Source organism: Rana temporaria, chromosome 9 (genome assembly GCF_905171775.1).
Source record: "Rana temporaria chromosome 9, aRanTem1.1, whole genome shotgun sequence".
Lineage (NCBI taxonomy): Eukaryota > Metazoa > Chordata > Amphibia > Anura > Ranidae > Rana > Rana temporaria.
The window spans coordinates 129579660-129602162 of record NC_053497.1 but is presented as its reverse complement, the minus strand read 5'-3'; the positions used below and the strand labels follow the sequence as shown (position 1 = coordinate 129602162).

At 41.5% G+C, this 22503-nt stretch overlaps 1 protein-coding gene and 1 long non-coding RNA gene across 2 annotated transcripts in view; one reads left to right on the top strand and one right to left on the bottom strand.

Moving 5' to 3' along the window:
• Positions 1-22503, top strand: part of EXD3 (exonuclease 3'-5' domain containing 3) — a 439907-nt gene that overhangs the window by 370489 nt on the left and 46915 nt on the right. The window lies entirely within an intron of this gene.
• LOC120914060 lies at positions 7948-10460 on the bottom strand. The gene is made up of 2 exons (XR_005743610.1): positions 10320-10460; positions 7948-8763 (listed from the first exon to the last, which is right to left on the bottom strand). It is a non-coding gene; the product is annotated as an uncharacterized LOC120914060 (long non-coding RNA).

The window sequence follows — 22503 nt, the reverse complement described above, 5'->3', positions numbered from 1 at the left end:
TCACCAGCGAGTCTGCCTGGAAGATGGAACCAAATGGGAGTTTTCATGAGGGCGGCAGTGTCTCACGACTGGGCAGCCTGGGAACAGTAGGACACTAAACAGCGGCTGTAAGAAGATCCCACAGTCTGGCGATACAGTTAGAGATGTGGAAGGAGAGAGCCCTCCTTAACCCCAGGGTCAGCGTGTAGACAATGGGGCAGCTATTGACTAGCCCCAGCTTCCATTTTCTTTTGTCATGCAGATTTCAGCGGCGTATTGTTAGGAAATCCCATCCCTCCTCCCTGGTTTTTTTTTTTTCACTGCTGCATCTTCCTATGGGTGAGAGAAGCCCTTGAAATTTTCCCACCGTACCATTTACCTCTCCGTTTTCCCACAACAAGACGAAATGGAGATGAAGAATCTAATACGGCTTGTCACTTCAGAGACTTTCTCATATCACTTCCCAGAGTCCTCCGAGGCTCACCAGCTTATTAGATGACTCTGTGGCACCTCAGGGCTTTCACAGCATTAAGAGCAATGCCAACGTCCTGAAACTTCATTCATTACTTTTGTTGGGACTCAATATTTGAAAAATCTCCAGTAAAAAAAAATCTAGTTTTATATTGAGCAACTGCATTTATTAAATCAAGCCAGTTAATATTTTCAGCTTCTTTTCTGGTCGTGGGAAAGCAGATATTCGGCATTCCCAGCACCTGACACCTTTACAAAATATGTGTCCCACGCTTGCCACCTTATCATACTAACTGGTACATGCAGAAACAGAGCAGGGAATGCATCCCAGATACATGGTGTATGGCTAAGCTGTCACCACATTTCGATGACTGGCAACACCCAGTAGTGATATCTGGAAAGATAAGTTTGCCCGATGGGAACCCATGTTTCCTACACTGCTAATTAGATATATATAGAAAGGTAACATTTATGAAGTCAGGGGTGAATTGAGGTCCAGTTGACAGCAGAACGTGAGTCACATGGAGGATCTCCAATAATCGACGTGTAAAGTTGTTTGTTAAACGAGCTGAGTCCTGGCAAGCGGTGTAGCAGTAGGGAGTGGTACATCCTTATACGTAATTGTGTGGACACCATGCGTCGGTTTATAACTTTTCTACAATAGACATAAAAGGATGTTCATCCAATCCAGTTGCACTTAAATCTTGTGCCTGTAGTGCATCGCCAACATCTTTTGGCCAAGCACTCCAGGCAAGCAGTTTCTGACCCATCGCTATTGTTTCCCTAGTCGAAATGATGGGCACAAGCCAAGACATGCCAGTTTTCCCAAACAATGATTGTTTGGATTGTACATATGTGTCTGGCCGCCAATTAGTGCCTGTAGACACCTTTTGCAAAATTACTGTTACTTGCGGAAATTTGGTATAACTGATCTGATGCTGTAAGCATGGCAGTAAAAGACTACTTTCACACGGGTGTCTCTGTCCCGTCTCAGCAGGTGAACCACCGACTGATCCCCTGCTAAGTTGAATCAGAATGGTAATGGGTGCCACATATGTGATATCCAAGCCTGTTCTGATACCAATTACGTTTTTTCTTCATCTTATGATGGAGGAAAAACTGACCCATGTAGTCCCTATGGCGGCAAATTTAATCTGCATACATTTGTTCAGGTCCACACAGCAGACCAGAATGCACACTTATTCTAACAAATGGATCTATTTGTATCCAACCACATGTAGGAAAACATTGCTGTCCAATTTATTCCATGTAATTACAGGTCAAAAACGGACACACAATACAAAGAGAAATAATAAAAAACATGTGTTGTTACCAAAATTTGCTCAATTAAATCTACTATGTCCCAGAGAAACACTAGAGATATCGTGGACATCTAGTATACCTGGAAGTGCTGGCTACCAAAGGGGATTGTCTGTTGACAGACTGTTGTCCTAAAATCTGACAGTTATTACGCTCATTTTGACAATTGTCCAATTTTCCGCCAACAAATGTTGGCTGACAAGCTAATACATTTTCGGCGGACAACGGTTTGATATCTGATTTTCATATGGTCAGTACACAAATCTGTCACACAAAAGTCGAATGTACAAACACACATGCTCGGAATCAATGCTCACCAAACACAAAATTAGCAGAAGGGGTCTAAGGGGTGGCGCTCAAGAACTGAAATTTGTGTTCGTGTTTGTGGCCTGACAATTGTATAACGTTGATATTCAAGACAACATCCTGGCACACGTCCTTTTGACAAATATCAGGCGCTCGGTTGGGCCAACAATCGTACCGTGTGTACGAGGCTTGAGACATGGCTGTCGGAAAGGATTTTATTACTCTTTTTTTTGATGGTTGCCATTTTTTGAAATTCCCTGGCCATTGGTGTGCGGTCAACCTTTGTTCTTTGGATGCTTGGATTATCACAATCATGGATCGGACCAGCACCTAATCACAGTGGAGGGGCTAATGTATATTGAGTCTACCTGGAGCCGTGCTTGTCTGTCATTTGGGGTTTAATCCTTCCCTACGCTATTCAAAATGAAAAATTAAAGTTTTGGTAATACATGCACTTTAAACTTTATCTTTCTTTTACTTTTGTGACGGATGATTTCCCCCCTGTTCCTGTTCTGGTGGCAACTTCAAAAATGTTGTATTTACCCTCAACCTTGATTCCAGGTGACATTGGTGATCAGGAAAATAAGAGAAAATATAACTAATGGGGATACTGACAGCAATACATACCTGACAGGGGTTCTAGCCCCTCACCACTCTTATTTAAATCTAAAACAAATTAAAGTTTTGCCTTAGTGTTACTGAATCCCCAACAGTAAAATAATCACTGTGGAACCTAAGGGGGTTAATCCTGTGCATTGTGTAAAAAGGCTGTTTGATCCTGTCTTCTCTGATCCTCCCCTTCTTTCACAGTCCCCATCCATCTTTTGATAAGACAGGGCTTTTGGAGTCACTCTGCATATGCTTAGTATTGTGTGTATTGCTAGAGAGTTTTTTTGTCTTCTGAGGGTGCATGTGATCAGCATAGGGCCAATCCGCACTGTCCAGAGGGTCAGTGGTCCTGCAGCCTCATAGGACGATCAGGGGAGAAAGAAAACTCCTCCTACAAGCTTTAACCAGATACTAATAGAAGACACAAAACTGCTATATACCACTGATTAGAAAAGAGAGTATTTAGCAGTTAATACAGCGCCTACAGTGCCATACAGTATTCGCACCCTTGAAATGTTAGAACCAAAAACTTAAATGTATTTTATTGGGATTTTACGTCATAGACCAACACCAAGTGGCACTTAATTGTGAAGTGGAAGGAAAATGATAAATAGTTTTCAAAATGTTTTACAAGTATGTGAAAAGTGGCGTGCATTTGTATTTGTATTCAGCCCAGTCAATACTTTGTAGAACTGCCTTTTGCACATCTAGAGTGAATTTTTGCAAAATGGCTTAATCTTGGATGGAGAGCGTCTGTGAACAACAATTTTCAAGTCCAGAGATTCTCAATTGGATTTAGGTCTGGACTTTGTCTGGGCCATTCTAACACATGAATATGCTTTAATCTAAACCAATGCAATATAGCTCTGGCTGTATGTTTAGGGTTGTTGTCCTGCTGGAAGGTGAACCTCTGCCCCAGTCTCAAGTCTTTTGCCACCTCTAAAAGGTTTTCTTCTAAGATTGCCCTGTATTTGGCTCCATCTGACCAGCTTCCCTGTCCTTGCTAAAGAAAAACATCCCCACAACATGATTCTGCCACCACCATGTTTCACGGTTGGGATGGTGTGTTCAAGGTGATTTGCAGTGTTAAAAGATAGATGAAGGATGGATGGCCGCACTCCAAAAACCGTACAGGTTGTCTTTTAATAAATGAACAGCAGATACATCACCAGATCAAAACAACAGGAACAGGGGAACAGCCAACGTTTCGTACAAAATCAGTGCTTATTCATGGATAAGCACTGATTTTGTGCGAAACGTCGGCTGTTCCCCTGTTCCTGTTGTTTTGATCTGGTGATGTATCTGCTGTTCATTTAATAAAAGACAACCTGTACCGTTTTTGGAGTGCGGCCATCCATCCTTCATCTATCTTTTATGCTTGCCTAGTGCACCGCCAGCACCCTTGGAATCCTGTAACAGTGTGTGACCGCATAGTAGACCCACCTGGAGCGGTGACTTTCTTTCTTCTATTCGCTTGTGATTTGCAGTGTTAGTTTTCCACCACACATAGCAATTTGCTTTTAGGCCAAAACGTAAAATTTGGTCTCATCTGACCAAAGCACCTTCTTCCACATGTTTGCTGCGTCCCTCACATGGCTTCTCGCAAACTGGACTTCTTATGACTTTCTTTCAACAATAGTTTTCTTCTTGCCACTCTTCCACAAAGGTCAGATTTGTGGAGTGCACAACTATTAGTTGTCCCATGGACAGATTCTTCCACTGTGGATCTCTGCAGCTCCTCCAGAGTTACCATGGGCCTCTTGGCTGTTTCTCTGATTAATGCTCTTTGCCCGGTATGTCAGTTTAGATGGACGGCCATGTCTTGGTAGGTTTGCAGTTGTACCATATGCCGCGTACACACGATTGGTTTGTCTGATGAAAACGGTCTGATGGACCGTTTTCATCAGACCAAACCGATCGTGTGTGGGCCCCATCGGTTATTTATCCATCGGTTAAAAAAAATGGAACTTGCTTTAAAATTATCTGATGGCTAACTAACCGATAGATAAAAAATGATCGTCTGTAGGCACGTCCATCGGTTAAAAATCCATGCATGCTCAGAATCAAGTCGACGCATGCTTGGAAGCATTGAACTTCATTTTTATCAGCACGTAGTTGTGTTTTACGTCACAAAAGCTTGGGATATTTTTTTTAGAACCCAACCCTGCTTTAAACTTCTCCAAAACGTTATCCCTGACCTGCCTGGCGAGTTCCTTGGCCTTCATGATGCTGTTTGTTCACGAAGGTTCTCCAATAAACCTCTGAGGGCTTCACCTTCACAGAACTGCTGTATTTATATTGACATTACACACAGATGGACTCTATTTACTAGTTAGGTGACTTCTGGAGGCAATTGGTTCCACTAGATTTTAGTTAGGGGTACCAGAGTAAAGGGGGATGAAATCAAACACACGCCACACTTTTCAGATATTTATTGTAAAAAAATTTGAACACCATTTATCATTTTCCTTCCACTTCACTATTATGTGGAACTTTGTGTTGGTCTATAACATAAAAACCCAATACATTTACATTTTTGGTTGTAACATGACAAAATGTAGAACATTTCAAAGGGTATGAATACTTTTTCAAGGCACTATATATACTAATTATACAATTTTACTTCAATTTACTGAAATAATTGCACTTTTTTTGTGTACTGTGGAGACCAGATATAGTGAATGCAGGGTCCTGGGTTTAGTAACACTTTAAAGCGGAGGTTCACCCAAATTTTTTTTTTTAACATTACATAATGGCAATCGGCTGTTTTTTTTCATTTTATCCCCGTACATACCGTATTTTCACCGCCGCTTTTGGGTATGTCTTCTGCGGAACTAGGCGTTCCTAATTGATTGACAGTCTTCCGACCGTCGCAAACAGCGCGTCACGAATTGCCGAAAGAAGCTGAACGTCGGTGCGGCTCTATACAGCGCCTGCGCACCGACGTTCGGCTTCTTTCGGCAACTCGTGACGCGCAGTATGCGACGGTCGGAAGCCTGTCAATCAATTAGGAACGCCCAGTCTACGAAGCTTGGTCTACAGCTTTGAGATAAATATGGGCACCTTACATTGTTTCTGGCAGCAAGCAGAGTTAAACATTTTGGATTAAGCACGAAATATCAAAAACCTGGAACAAAATGGGGAGTGAATACTGTTGAAACAGTTGATTTTCTTGCGGCAATGGATTGGACTATGTATTTTGTCCGAAAAACATGTTCCCTTTAAGTTTAAAATCATGAAGAAAAACGTTAGAGAATATTGGGTATGCCCCCTTTTCTTGGCATACCAACAAGATGACCAAGACACACTTCAGGTCTATTTATGTTGTAAGTCTTGTCGTATAGTTATGTGATTCATATCTGTCTCGGTCAAAGGGCCACGACCATAAATAAATATAATGTTCTTCAAAAAGTTTCTGCACTTTTTTTAAACCAAGTTATATATAAACATGCGGAAACTTTTTAAAGACCCCTCGTGTATATATATTCAAGTAGAAAAGTAAATATATATTCAAGTCGAAAAGTAATTTTCTGTCTGTGTTTCCCACGCTTGAGATTTCGCCTCACAGGAACCAAGAGGAAATCTCTCTATATAAAATTTCACCTTGATTCCTGTTCCGCTATTTGATTTCCCATCACTGTGTAAATCTCTCCATCAGGAACACAGACAGTAATAAAAACCTTAAACTTTCCAAATTCTGTCCTAAACTAAAAAAAATGACTTTAGACGCAGTTCAAGTTACAGTAACAGGAACTTCATATCTTCAGCCCTCTTTCTGCTCCTCGGGGCTGTCAATGACGGTGTACTGCGGGTTCACGCGGTGTGTATCAGTGTCCTTCGAGGGAGAGACGCAGCTTGTGTGTGTGACAGGCAGAAGCTTGTTCCCAGGCTCCATTAGCATGTATGACAGGAAGATTCTCCAGTCACACCCAGTCTTCCTGAGAATCTGTCACCAGGATTCACTTTGTCACGCTCCACAGTAAATCACAGTCTCGCTTATGTCAAACAACGCAGACATCTGTATGGTACAAGTGAAGAAAAGTCAGTTAGAAAAATATTGTTCTAACTTCATATTTAACAAGAGACATTTTCTTTTGCAATTATTTCTTGCGATAACGGCACTTTTTTTTTTTTAACGACTTTCTCTGGAGAAATTCTGAGGTGCTGAAAGATGGGGTGTAAACTCAAAAAAGTGGTGGTCATACTCATTAAATGATTAATGGATGTATTGCGTTAATCCCACATGTGTGATATGTTTACAGGTGCTGCTTCTCTATCTTTTTTTTCTTTTTTTTCTTTGTCTTCTTTCTTTTTTTATATCTTTTTCCCCATTTCCCAACCCATATCTGACACCAAACAATTTCCCTGCCCTTGTACTAACACTTGACACTAATACACACGGTCGTTTTTCGGCATGAAAAAAAATGACATTTTTAAAAACGTCATTTAAAATCACTGTGTGTGGGCTTCACATCGTTTTTCGGCTTCTGAAAAACGACAAAAAAAAATTCAAACATGCTGCATGTCGTTTTTTAAATTGTCGTTTTTCGGGTTGTAAAAAATTATCGTGTGTGGGCTAAAACGACGTTTTAAACCTGTGCATGCCCAGAAGCAAGTTATGAGATGGTAGCGTTCGTTCTGGTAAAACTACCATTCATAATGGAGTAAGCACATTCATCACGCTGTAACAGACAAAAAAGCGCGAATCGTCTTTTACTAACACGGAATCGGCTAAAAGCAGCCCAAAGGCGAATAGAACTTCCCCTTCAGAGTGCCGTCGTACGTGTTGTACGTCACCGCGCTTTGTTCATCATTTTTCAAAAACAATGGTGTGTGGGCAACATCGTTTTTAATGATGAAGTTTGGAAAAACATTGTTTTTTAGACATGCTGAAAAATTTCATTTTTTTTCATGCCGAAAAACTACCGTGTGTACGCGGCATAAGAAATTGTGTGTGCTTCTGGCCATCAACACAATAGTAAAAAAAAAAAATCATAGATTGATTTTTTTTTTATTGTTTTATTTTTTTTTTTCACAGATCTTTATCTAGTGTCGACAATTTACGCAGCACTTTATTGTATGTTTAAATCTTTTGCTCAAAAATTATCAAAATAATAATTTGCTTGAATCCGTTTGGATTTTCCTCTGTGAACAATTGGTTTACATTTTTTTTACTTCATTCATTTAAAAAGTAACAGCGATAATACAACACAATTAAAACCCAAGACACCATTTAAAAAATAATCAAAAAAGGAAACAATAGAAATGCATATCGGTTTTATAGACCTCACAATAAAAATATAATTTTAAACATATAAGAACACCACCACAATTGAGTACTGTCCATAATACTTTTTTTTACTTGCTTTAACGTTTAAATTTTCAGGTCCAACTATTTGGGGTATTACTTTTTTTCTCGGTCCAGACAGTACTGGTACACAAAGGTTCAGTATATTGAGAAAAAATCTGTGGAGAAAAGATGAAGAGGAAGGTAGTCCTCTGAAAGCTTCTTCTTTTAACGGGTGCATTTTCAGAAGTTTTTCGGGGGTCTACCCTCTTCTTCCCAGACTTTCTTTCTTCCACAAATTTTGCAGTTGCGGATTTTACCTTAATGTGCTTAACCTTTTGTGTATCAGTACTGAGTGGACAGAGCAAAAGAAAGTGGACCCCCGTAAAAAGGAATAGTAGCTTGTACAGTAGTTCAATCTTTTTAAAATAGTGACCTTAAGCAGTTTGATTCACTGAATATTAAAGTATAATTTCAGCTATGCCATGATAGGATAATGGATGTGGTGGAATGCATTGAGAATTTTCACACATTCCAGATAAAAGAGCTTCATCAGGAGAGTTAAAAGGATCAAAGCTCAGGTGTTGACGTGATGTGAGAACTCCAGAGGTCCCCTCTTCACACTCTGGCTGACAGGATCGCTGACAGATCCACACAGGAATTTATGGGAAAATTAACAAGGCTGGGAGTTCCGAAAATCTCTCCTGCTAAAATCTGATTGCAATCATCTTCCCATGAGCGTCTGAGGTCACAGAGCCACTGTTTACCCACAGTCACACAGCTGATAAGATCTGAAAGAGATAATATACCTCGGATTAGCCCTCCTGAGAGGTTATTCAGGTCCACAATGGGCGCACTGAGCTTGGATACACAGCAGTCCCATGTTGTGTATACAAAGATTTACAGTAGCTGACCAGTGATATTGCAGGGAGCAATTTGTCAACTGCTCAATATAAATTTGACCAATAGCTCTCTTTGTTATCAGCTGTTTGCATTTTCCATTCCATCTATGGCTATTCCCACTAGAGAGAAGTCAATCTAACCGCATTCTCTCAAAAGGAAATTCACCTCAATCTTGTGGATGGGAATTCCATCTATGACCAGCTTTTCTTCTTTTTCTTTTCTTTTTTTTTGGGGTACATTTTTATCGTTTTTTCTGTTTTGACATAAAATGAAGTACAGCTCAGAAACGTACAGAGCTTAAATCTTGTGAGACCAGCCAAGGGGACCACATTTGTTGAACTTCTATGGGCATCCCCTATCCTCAATTTATATATGGGAATCGCCTGGTTGATGTGATTGAGCCATTGAGATAGAGTGGGATAGGCACAAGATTTCAATGACATCATTATGAGTTTCTTGGCATAGGAAAACAGGAGGTGTTTTGTTTAGTTAGGAAGAGTATTCTTCCCTACATGTTCCAATAAGCAGCATTTAGCCAGCCATAGATGGTTAGAATCTCAGCCAGTTCAGCAGGGACCAGTCGAGATTCAAATCATGTATGGGCAGGCTAAATGTACCCAAATCGAACCATCAATTGGGTACAACCCGCATGTCGGTTATAGGTGCTAGCAATAATCATTCTGTTCTCCCAGAAGGCACTGCTCCCCCTCCCGCCAGAATAACACAATAGCTCAGCGGAAGGAATTTCCCTATCAACACTGACTGTGTGGGAACCAAGGCAGCTGGAGAACTTTACTGATAAAATTAGTAACCTCAGAGAAATAAGTACATATGAATGGGCCGTTCCAAACCATATAGTAAAACGTACCTACAGTAAAAAAGCATTTGGGACAAGAGGGAGAGGGGAGTTTTCCTATTTTACAGAGAATATATAGCCAGCTTTATTACCATGGGACGCCAGAGCAATATTGGACCAGGGTCCGCTAGCATCTCCTGCAACAACCTTCAACGATTCCATCTATTTCCCACACTTCCACTTTATGATAGAATACCTGAAGGAGATGTTCAGGAAATAAATACTACTGTACCCTATAGAGTAATGACAGCACGTGGCTAAATATGGTCAGTAGTTATGCAGTGTCCCCTCCTGGGCCCAGGACAGTTGCACCCTCTGCCCCTCCTGTAGCTGCAGTTTACATTCACTTGTAGGTTTGATGTTCTCTGCACTTTGTTGTAACTGAAATGTCACACCTCGCAGCATTGTAGGTACAAGTGAAGGAACTACGTAACTTTCCTTTGAGATGAAGGTCATCTTCGCCAGAGCAATATCTCCACCCCCTCTGTGGAGCTACCCTAAGTTATGGATTCTAAGGCTGGATACACAAACCAGTCTGACAAGGGCAGCACAATGGTAAAAGTCACTGTGGAATGTTTGCAAACTTACTTAGGATAAGAACTCGTTAACCCGTTCGCAGACTCAGAGGTGGCTGATTGTCTTTCTTTTTCCCCGCATCATCCTCAGCTTTACAGATATGTATAGTTACTGCTGATCCATTTCTTTTTCCAGCTACTCTGTCCCCCTCCCTGTCCTTTCCCCTCAGGACAATGCAGTTTAAATAGCTGACCACCCAGAATTTTAGCTGACTCTCAGGGCCTTTGTTCGGGCTGTGACATTAGCCCTCCTTACTCAGGGCGGTGTAAGTAAAGCTGGGTCATAATTTGGTTTAATGTGGACAAGGTGGCAGCCTTGCTCACTTTTATTATGAACAGAGGGGGCCATTTTGGTAGCAATTTATTTTCTGACAGACGCTGTAGTCTGCCGGTTATATATGTAATGTAATACAAGCATTGCATCACACTTGTTCAGAAGCAAGTTCTTTCAAAGTTAACAGATGCTGTAATACTACTTGATATGTAATGCAGAAATTACACTTTATTTTTCAGCCACAGACAGGCAGATATCCGGAGAATGGGAAACTTTCTTCTTGCCCGAGTTAACTCCAGTGCAAACTCTTGGTCTTCTCTTCTAGTTAATAGATACAAGTATCTTTTACAACTGAAGACATGTTATCCCCTTCTAGAAGGTCAGACGTGACCTGCTAATTAAAAGCAATAACATCCCGTAATTATTGAGCCATCTATGGTCACCATGAGGTTCTGTGGTGCCCCATGCAGACTTGTATGGCTCCTCTAGTTTAAGAAAATGAAATTTCGCCAACTCTACTATTGGCCACTGAATTTCTCACATTGGCTATGCAAAGGCCACCTCAAAAACTTGGTAACAGCAATACTGCGGTCTGTCATAGCATCATGACGAGTGAGGTGACTATATAGTACATAGACAATGCGCTCCACTACTACTTGGCCTGCCAGGGACCACTGCTACCTTTGATGGCAGCTAGGGGGCTTTTACAACCCAAACTCTTAAAAAGTTGACACTGTATACAATCTACATAACAGCCTATTTTTCAGACTCAGCGTTTACAAGTTAAAATAATTTTTAATTTGTTTTGCTAGAAAATTAATTAGAACCCCCAAACATAATATTTTTTTTTTCTAAGACCGTATAGAATAAAATGTTGGTTGTTGCAATACTTTGTCAAACTGTATTTGCGCAGCGGTCTTACGAGCGCACTAGTTTGCTTTAAAAAATAAATAATAAAAAAAGTTTGCCCAATTTGTGAACGACAATGTTATGCCGAGTAAATTGATACCCAACATATCATGCTTCATAATTGCGCCTGCTCATGGAATGGCGACAAACTTTTACCCTTAAAAATATCCATATGCAACGTTTAGAAATTTCTACAGGCTACATGTTTAGAGTTAGAGAAGGTCTAGGGCTAGAATTATTGCTCTTGCTCTAAGGATCACGGCGATACCTCATATGTGTGTTTTCCTATGAGAGCGCGACTCACATAGGCGTTCGCTTCGGCAGCGAATCTGCCGCAGAGGCCACTTTTATCTGAAAGCGGACCGCCCGCTGAAGAAGAAGATGCTGGGTTTATGGCAGCTAGCTGCTGCCATAACAACGATCTTCCTCTTTAAAATGCTGACATATACCCACGGTGGCCGGTCCATAAGTGGTTGAGAAAAAATAAGGTCAATTTGGAAATTTTTTAAATAATGGCAGCAACATGTCTCAAAAAATCTGGTACAGGGCCATATTTACAATGGTGTAGCATCTCCTCTTCTTTTAACAATACTCTGTAAACATCTGGAAACTGAGGAGACCAGTTGCTGGAGTTTTGGGAGAGAAATGTTGTCCTATTCTTTTCATTTGTTTAATGCTCAACAGTATTGGGTCATTTTTTTTTGGGGGGGGGGGCTTTAGGAGGAGTGGGACTTCCTGTCCCACTACCTCCTTCCGCCGAGGGGCTGCAAAGGCGAATAGTCTAATCGCCTTTTGGCAGCCCCTCCTGTAGGCGATCGCCTGGGACACTTGACAGGTCCCAGGCGATCGCCTGTCCAATCACAGGGCGCAGCGCCGCTCGCACATGCGCAGTGAATGCCCGGCCGGGTACCCACAGTTAGGATGGAGACACCGACGGGGAGGGGGGAGAGGAGCGGCACTGGACGGTGGAGCAGGTAAGTGTATGTTTATTAAAAGCCAGCAGCTACACTTTTTGTAGCTGCTGACTTTTATTAAACATAAAACATGAGTGGAACACCCCTTTAAGCACCTGGACTCTTCTACTATGAAATCATGCTGTTGCCATAGATGCAATATGTGGTTTAGCATTGTCCTGCTAAAATATGCATACCTTACCTGAAACCGACTTCATCTGGATGGGAGCTTATGCTGCTCTAAAACCTGGATATAGCTTTCAGCATTGGTGATGCCTTTCCAGCTGCACATTCCATACGCACTAATGCACCTCCATACCATCAGATGCAGGCTTTTGAACTGAACTGAGTGCTGATAAGCCGAAAGGTCCCTCCTCTCTTTAGTTTGGAAGATGCGGCGCTCATAGTTGCCAAAAAGAATGTCAAATTTTGATTTGTCTGACCACAGAACAGTTCTCCACTTTGCAACAGACCATTTTAAATGAGCTTTGGCCCAGAAAAGATTACCGCATTTCTGGATCATGTACAGATATGACTTCTTTGCATATTAGAGCTTTAACTTGCATTTTTGGATGGCAAAATTAAGTTTTTCTGAGCCAATGCAGCGCTGTCCATCCCAGAATTATGCATGTTTTTATTGCAGTGCCGTCTGAGGGCCTGAGCATCCAATATTGCATTTCGACCTTGTCCCTTGCGCACAGAGATTTCTCCAGATTTTGATGATGATGATCTATTTAAAATCTTTGTAATTTTATGTCGAGGAACATTACTCTAAAATGATTTGCTCTTTTTTATACCCAAGCATGTTACTGACCTATTGGCAGTTAACCTAATTAGCTCTTCCTTGTTAGTACTACCTACTTTGCCAGATTTTGTCACCCTGTCCCAAATTTTTGAGAGGTATTGCTGCCACTAATTTCAAAATTACTTTTTTTTTTATTTATTTTTTCATAATTTTTTTTATAGTTTCTCAGCTTAAACATTAGATCTGTTTCCTATTTTCTATTGTGAAGAAAATATGGGTTCATGAGATCTCCTTCAAATCATTCCATTCTGTTTTTATGGAGATTTTACACAGCGTCCCAACTCTTTTAGAATTAGGGTTGTACAAAGAAAACAGAATGACAGTGGCTCAAAAGCATTGAGGGAGCATCTGTTATGGGCATCTGAAAATTGAAATGGCATTTTTTGGGCATAGGAATTTTCATACCTAAAATGTCTGCATATTATTTTTTATTTATCACAACCCAAAAAATGCCAAAAAGCGTGTCAAGCCAAATATATTTTTCGAATATGGATAGAATGGTGAAGGTTTCGATAATTTGTTGGATTACTGCTATCAGGGGGGTCTGTTTCAGCAGATGGGGAAGTTAAGGGAAAATCAGCAAAAGGGACACAGACAGAAATTAAAATAAAAAAAGTTGTCAGGTCTTCGTGTTCCTAAAAAAGCATTTTTATGTGTTCATTGACAGACGTGTAGAGGGGATCCCTAGATTGGTACACGAATATGATTCATCTGTTCACAAATGCTCCTTGGTGTCTACCAGATAAGCCAGGCCTGTGCATCAAAAGACAGATTTTACACCCGTCTAGGCTTACCCTACTCCAATTATAAAATAACCTTTTTTTTTTTATTTGCATCTGTGTAGCTGTTGGAGATTTTTCCTCACCTACTGCCAAGTCAGATCATTGTCACCAAGGGGTAATCATTCCAACAGATCCCTGAGTAATGATAAATACATAACATGGGTTTTTATCTGTCTCCTATCCAAAATTTCATGTATTAAAGTTTTGACTGGACTTCACTTTTTTTTTTAATACAGAAAAAAAGTTTATTGTGCCAATAAAATAAAATACAAAAACATAGACCAGCATATATAAAAAATCACAAAATACCATCAAAGGAAAACATGTATCTTCCATATGCTAGAACAAAGGCACCAAAAGTATACACAAAACACATAATGTCAATGGCAAAGATTAAACAGTGCTGGGCAGGCAAAAAACAGCCTCACCCCCCAACACCACTACACACGAGGCCAACGGGCCACAACTGAAGTCCTGCACTCCACAGTCTGCCCATACATTCAGAACCACTTTCCACCATCAATTCAAGTTTTTATGCCCACCGTATAATGCATACATACATACACTTCAAACAAGGTCAAACTTTGCACCCGGAGAGAAAATGTCACCTAAACCTGCAACACCCGAGTCAAAACCAGTCTCGAGGGTGCCAGTCCAGGAGTCTCCAACCAGGGCTGCCAAATGGAATTAAATTTCCGGGCTGCATTTCTATGCTGATATGTATAGTGCTCTTTCACAATAATAAAGTTTACTTGTTCGATCCACTGTTTCTTAGTCGGAACGTGCGGGGACAACCAAAATCTAGCTATCTGCTTTCTTGCAAGGTACAAGAGTCTGATCACTGCAGTATTGACCGGATGAGGGTAGATTTCTTCATCTACAGCACCCAATATGCATATCAAGGGGTCCGAAGGGACTTTAACTTGAAACAGAGGAAATTACCTCAGTGACATTACCCCAGAACCGGTGCAACTTAGGACAACGCCACATCAAATAAATCGGCGAACCCTCCTCCCCGCAGTTTTTAGGACACAGTTGAATAGGTATGCGGTAGGCCCTGTGCAACAAAAATAAGTGAGACTGGACTTCACTTTAAAAAAAACCTGTCTTGAAAAAAATACAGCTGTTGCTGACCACCTGAAAATCATAGTTGCCCGAATGCCTCTGTCTTAAATACTTTCTGATCCAGTGGCTTAGAACAGGCATGAAGCCGGAGTGCCTTATCTGCATGTTCCATGTCCGTTACTCATCAGCTACTGATGCCAGTGGATCAACATGACTTTTATTTTCAGAGGAGATCGGTAATGGCTGTCTGTGTATTTTCCCTTAGCGGAGGTTTCCTTTCATTTATTTTTGGCCTTTGGTAGCTGCCATTTTCATAGTAATTTTATGATCCTTTTTGTACATACAGCCTTACAATCTTTTTTTCTATTGTCTTTTTTTTCTTAACGATAAAAAAAACGATTACTAAGAAACCAGTTGGCTTGCTCCATGCCTTGACTGGTCTGATCTCGGCAGTCATTTATCATGGCTTTGACGTTTACCGTTTTGGTTCACATCCACTTGAGGAGGAATATTCGAATCTGTATATGCAGTATGATAAAATATGAACAGGAGTGGAAAAGCATAAGAGTTAAATAAAAAAAATCCTTTCATCGACTCAGAACCGTGCGCACACAGAAAGCTCACCAGAGCATCCCTTGAAGGTGTTAATGTGTCCCTTTAGGAATGTGCAAATGTCAGGCTAGCTGAGAGCAAACAGAGTGCAGCACAATGTTGAGCCTGGGGCTGTGCACTTGTATCCTGTACAGACAGAGCATGCATCAAGTGTAAATCCATGTTTGTCTCTAAGGAGTGTCTGCTCTCCCAGCCGGCCCATGTGCATCTCATTTCCAGCAGATCCTGGAATGCCAGAGCGTGCGCCGACCGAGGCTTGGCTCACATCCTGGCTTTCCATACTGCTATGGGGTGTTTATGATAGAATTAAGGTCGCTGTTTCCTTTAATTTAAGAAAATAATTCAGCCTCTCACCCAATTCATCTTCACTTATGGAATTAAGTGTGGAGATGGAGTCATTGTGATCCTGCGACTATTCTGGGAGGCGTAATAAACCTCCAACCCAGCAGATCATAATTTTTCTGACACTCCCGCATACGTTTTTTATTTTATTTACCTGCACCTGAAATCCACTTTAGGCAAAAGAGGAATTCAGCACAGCGTTATTTGCATCTCAACGACAATGTCAGGGAGGCCGTAAACAGTACATGCATTCTGTTTCATTTAAAGGAGATTTGATGAACACGAAGGCCAGCCAGCAGGAACCGGCTGAAATTCGAACCTATGTGGGCAGGCTGAATTTACGAAGTTAATCGAACAATCAACATGGATACAACCAGCCTGCTGGATTCACTTGCGATTATCACTAGCAGCTAACAATAATCACTGTTTTCTCCAGGTGGGGACAGCTTCTTCCGCCCCCTTGCTGAGACACAGACATGGGGGAATCGTGCAAATTTAATTTCTGGCCTCCCTAAGCAGCCCCTGAACCAACCATACATAAATGGATCCAATTTGAGCCACTTCCTGCTGGACTGGCCAAAATTTGAGACATGTGGCTTTGTTGGCACCCATTGGCTTGACAGACTTCAAATACAAAATCGGAGGAGACGAATAAAACATTGTTGGCTGAACAGTGACTGCATCCAATCCGGTGCAGTCAGTGTTTGGATAGTCAAGCAGAGGCGGTTGTCATGGCTGCTTGAATACAAGAGCTGGCAGTAGAGATTCCCCCATCCATGCTGTTTAGCTTGGATGGAGAAATGTATTTGATTTTTCTTGTTAAGCCCACAGGCTGAGTGAGAATAATCAAAGTGTGTATGAGTAGCCCTCGGCATTGGATGACCAAAAAATAAATAAAAAATTAAACACCAAGGTGATGCTATAACATTTGTGATGGCAGGTAGGTGCCCACCAGTTGACAGCTCTCATAGGGAAAATCTATTAGACAGGTTAAAAAACCTAACCTATCCAGTTCTACCATGTGATAAACTTCTGCTGCACCATACTTCTTCTTCCACCTCTCCTGTTTGTTGATTTAGGGCAGTGATGGCGAACCTTGGTACCCCAGATGTTTTGAAAACTACATTTCCCATGGTGTTAAGCTACACTGCAGAGTTCATGAGCATCATGGAAATGTAGTTCCAAAACATCTGGGGTGTCAAGATTCACCATCACTGATCTCAAGACGTGGTGCAATGTTCTGCGGTGCCATATATAATAAATGCCACCCCAACACATACAGAATGCTACTGCACCCAATGGGGTTTATTTACTAAAGACAAATAGACTGTGCACTTTGTAAGTTCAGTTGCACTCAATTTCCCCAGAGCTTAGAGAATGTGGTGACACTTTGCTGACTTCCATCATCCAATCATGTGCTGTTTTTTTCCTTATAACTGGTTGGGGATTCTTTATAAAGTGAAGCTTCACCCATCTCACTAAGCTCTGGGGAGAATTAGTGCAACGTGCACAGTCTATTTGCCTTTAGTAAAGCAACCCCAGGGGGTTGTTGTGTACGGCATTTGAAAGAATTTAAGCAGGAGCTGTTTTCCATGTTTTGGGCAGCTTGTCTTAATGCTCAATATAAGCAAGTTGTGGTGCTTCCTCGTAAGAATGGGCCATTACAATTTATCTATAATGCCGCGTACACACAATCGGAAATTCCGACAAGAAAAGTTTGATGTGAGCTTTTGGTTGGAAATTCCGACCGTGTGTAGGCTCCATCAGACTTTTTCTGTCAGAATTTCCGACAGAAAAAATTTAAGAGCTGGTTCTCAATTTTTCAGACAAGAAAAGTTCTTGTCAGAAATTCCGATCATTTGTATGCAATTCTGACGCTCAAAAAAACATGCTCGGAATCATTGAACTTTTTCTCGGCTCGTTGTAGTGTTGTACACCACCGCGTTCTTGACGGTTGGGATTTTGTGTGACGCGTGTGTATGCAACACAAGTTTGAGCCAACATTCCGTCGGAAAAAAAATCCACTGTTTTCATTTTGGAATTTCCGACCGTGTGTATGCGGCATAACCCGATGCATTGTTACTGAAAATTAAAAACTTTATTTATCCACAAGATTGCAGCATTCAGTACTTTTACTTGCCATAGTCTTAATACAGGTGTTAAGAGACTTCTGGGAGTTATAGGCTGAGAGCAGAACTTTCATCATAGTGAAGTTGAACTACAGAGAACATAAGCAATTGCCATGGGGGGGGGAAGACACAGGGGTAGAAGGAGAGAGGCATTAGAGGAAAGGAGTGTGTGAGAGTTTGTGCCAAGCCGTGCTATGCCAGACCAGGCCGGGTTGTTCCAAAGTGTCCAAAATAGCTGGAGAAGCTGAGGAGGAGACTGTTAAGCCGAACATTGCATGTGAAGGCTGCTCCAGGAAAACCGCTCAGCTGCAAGAGTGCAGGCGTCTAAGCCACCGCAGCCATATCCTCAATTAAAGGGGGGCCCTAACGGTTGGATTACTGTTACTTTGCTGAGTTGTCGCAGGAAGACTGGGCGAAAGGTTCGCTGACCCACTCATCGTAACTACCAGTTACATTTAGTCTCTATTGCCAGTCAGGTTTGCTGAAACTACAATGTTCTTCAACATTTGCCTTTAGCAGAGCCAAACATATATTTGCCCTTTACATTTAAGCTGTTGCACTACTTTACCATTATATTTCTACCAGTACAACCCATTTATTTTAGCACAGCTGTGTAAATCCTTGTGTGACTGCCGGGAGACTCCCTGGCCAGGGTGTTCTGGGGGTGTCAGCAGCAGTTGGGCTCTGCTTAGGGCCTAGGAAGTGCAGAGGACCCACATTTTTCAGCGGCTCTACAGATCTAAAGACATTTTTCTTGTAAAGGAGTTCTAAAGGCAGAACGTTTAGAATGCATGAAGGTAAAAAGAAAAACCTGTGTGCAGCTCCCTCCCAGCCCCCCTTTATTCTTGCCTTAGCCCGATCTTAATCCAGCGATGTACATGAGAGCAGAGCTTCTCCCGGCTCTCTCCCTCCTCATTGGCTATCTCCCCCCTCAGACACAGTAGCGGTAGCCCCAGGCTCATGCTGCTGTCAATCACAAGCTGAGCCATACTCTGTGGGTCAATGGCCACACAGGACCAGATTGGGAGTGAGCATGAATGAGTGCAAGCGGCTTGCTATGGGGAAAGGAGGCCAAGAGCACAGAGGAGAGGAGATTGGGGCTGCTCTGTGTATAACCATTGCACAGAGCAGATAAGTATGACATGTTTGATATTTAAAAAAAAGTAAAAAGTATGTAATCTCCTGTACAGCAGCTGTGGTAGTAGCCACCCCAGGTATGCCACATAGACATGTATTGACAAGGGGATGATTTATGAGTATTCTGCTGCTCCTTACTGTCAAATCAGCAGGCAGAAGAACAAGTTATCTTGCTTATCCACAGTAGGCAAATTGAATGTCACCAATCTGTCTCTGCTGTCTGGCTACTATTTTTATTTATTTTTTACCCTTTTCGAGGTGGGGGGAGCCCCTCTTTTCCCAGTCTTCTTTTTACAATTTGTATGACCTGGATTGGTTATTGTTGTGTCAAATTTTATTACATTTCTGTGAAGACCCAGCAAGTTTTTGCATTCAGACAATAAATGCAGACCATTGTTTCTGCACGTAGTCCTCGCTGAATACAAATTCACCCAGACCAGGTCTATGTTTTGGCTGCTGCATAAGAATCCCGAGCCTGAAATTTGAAGCTCCATATGCTGATTCCATACTTGGTTTCTTTTTACAGCTGGAGAAACTTACTACAAATGGTCAATATGGTAACATTTATTTAGACAAAGAAATCTATAGACCAAAGGGTGACATTTTGCCATCAAATGCTGACGTTTGGCATGTCTGTGTTAAACCAGCAAATGGCTCTGAAAATAGTAATGGCGTCCTAGTGAATGTCTATTAATGAGGTTTCAAAGACATTTCACAAGTCTCCAACAGGCAAATGTCTGCTATTGTTTCCAGAGCATTTGGCTTTTCCCACTGACCTCCTATCTCCTCTCCCCAGCTTGTCCACTACAGATTAGTACATTGATGCCAATTACACACTTTTGCCGGATACTTCTTCTACTACACCTGTCTATTCTCACCAACAATTTGGCTACAGTATGCTAGCCATATGGGCAAAGCAATACTGGGCCACCGTAATGCCCAACTGCTACGACATGACACAGTTTGTCACCAACTTGCTAATTTTCACTAATGAAGTATTCACAGTAATATTACAGAGAAGAAAAGTGGTCTATACGGGAACATTGAGAGCATCTTATAAGCTTTTTTAGGGATTAAACTATATGACTCGGCATTATATTTTCACACCTGAAAGAAAGAGGGGTAAAATATAATTGTTTGCAAGGGATGTTAACGATAGTGTATAGTGCTGGGCTACTATGCATGTAGAGTTGAGGATAGTTAAATAGGACTGGGCTACTACGATAGGCAAATTGGGGTTGGTTTAGTAGGACTGGGATACTATAATATGGAAGTTGAGGATGGTTCAGTAGGACTAGACTTTATGAAAGGGGAGTTGGGGATAGTGCAGTATTACTTGGCTACTACGATAGGCAAATTGGGGTCAGTTCAGTAGGACTGGGATACTATAATATGGAAGTTGAGGATGGTTCAGTAGGACTGGGATACTATAATATGGAAGTTGAGGATGGTACAGTAGGACTGGACTTTATGAAAGGGGAGTTGGGGATAGTGCAGTATTACTTGGCTACTACGATAGGCAAATTGGGGTCAGTTCAGTAGGACTGGGATACTATAATATGGAAGTTGAGGATGGTTCAGTAGGACTAGACTTTATGAAAGGGGAGTTGGGGATAGTGCAGTATTACTTGGCTACTATGATAGGGAAATTGGGGTCAGTTCAGTAGGACTGGGATACCATAATAGGGAACTTGAGGATAGTTCTTAGGGGTAAGCTTGTATGATAAGTAATATTTATATGATTATGGTTGACTTACAAGCAGCTTTCAAACACAGATAGGAGTATCAGCTTGAGAAATGATGGTAGGTGGTCACCGAAAGTTGGCTGCATCCCAAAATCAGTCAATGATAATTATAAGTGTCCAGTTATTGAAATGTACACTTTACGTGAATAAGGAGGGCACATATTAATGTGATTTTTTTTTTTTTTGCAAAAATTCTTCTGTCCAGTTGGTCTACTCAGAGAGGACCAAACAGCATTTTGCAACCAAACATTGCAAGGGACAATCCCGGACATGCTTTGGCTGTCACATAAGTTTCTTGCACCTGAAACTAAATCCAAACTTGGTTTCTGTTAACAATCAATTATAATTTCAATATTGGTGATATTAGCTTGATAAATATAGAAATAGGATGCTGTCAATTTAGTAATAGACTCAAAATGAACGAAATGTTTTCGGCCAGGTCTGTTAACCGTTTTGTATTCACGGTACCAGCAGATAATTGCCAAACCTTCCCACACCACCCACACCACCATAACCAAGCTTACTATGTTTATACCACAACCAGAGTCTAGCCTGAAAGTGGTGGGGTCATAGAGACTTGTTGCAAAATACCTAAGAAATACAAATAGCCAATGCTAGATGCCTGGCTGTCTTTGGCTTCAGTATTTCTGAGCCACACCTGGAGCAAGCATGTTTTTATCTGTGTACCTGCTCAGGTCATCAAAAAGCATCAATGTTACAGCCAGGCATTTAGCATTGTCATAAGTCAGCAGTGATGGTCGTCACATATCTCTCATGACAAGCTGCATTTGTTTGCATATGAAAGATCTGTTTTATTGCCTCTGGAACTGGCCAGACTGAGAAGATTCCGAGGGACAGCCACTTCCTAATGAAGTGTAATGAAGTTGTATTTCTCACACCCCAGAGACTGTCAGGGGGGAGAAGAGACAGGGAGCACTTAACACCTATTCCCTGGGAACCTCTATCAGCTTCCAAGTCTCTTTTGTTTGTTTGTTGGCTGCCAAAAATACAGTAGCACATTGCAGGGACTTTCCTCTACCCCTTCCCCCATTAACTCATTCCCATCGGAGGGAAAGAACAACTCCCAAGCAGAGTCTTGTTGTCCCAGCAGATTAATGTGTAGTCTGCTCTGTATTATCCCCCAGCGTGAAATGGAGCCAGAGAGTCAGAGATAATAAACCTATTTCCTGGGGACCTCGCGTCAAATCCAAATAAACAACCTTATTCATAATGTTTGCCCAATGACAGATTACATGCTGGGATTTTCCAGATCCATACTTGTGTTATGTCAGAACGAAATACAGGTTGACTGGGATATGTATCCTTCTCTGTTCCAACTAGTGGTCCTAGAATTAGTCCTAATCCAAAATTGCAGTGATTTTTTTTATCTCTGGAACAGGGGGTCCCTATACATTTTAGGCAAAAGGCCAGTTCACTGTCCATA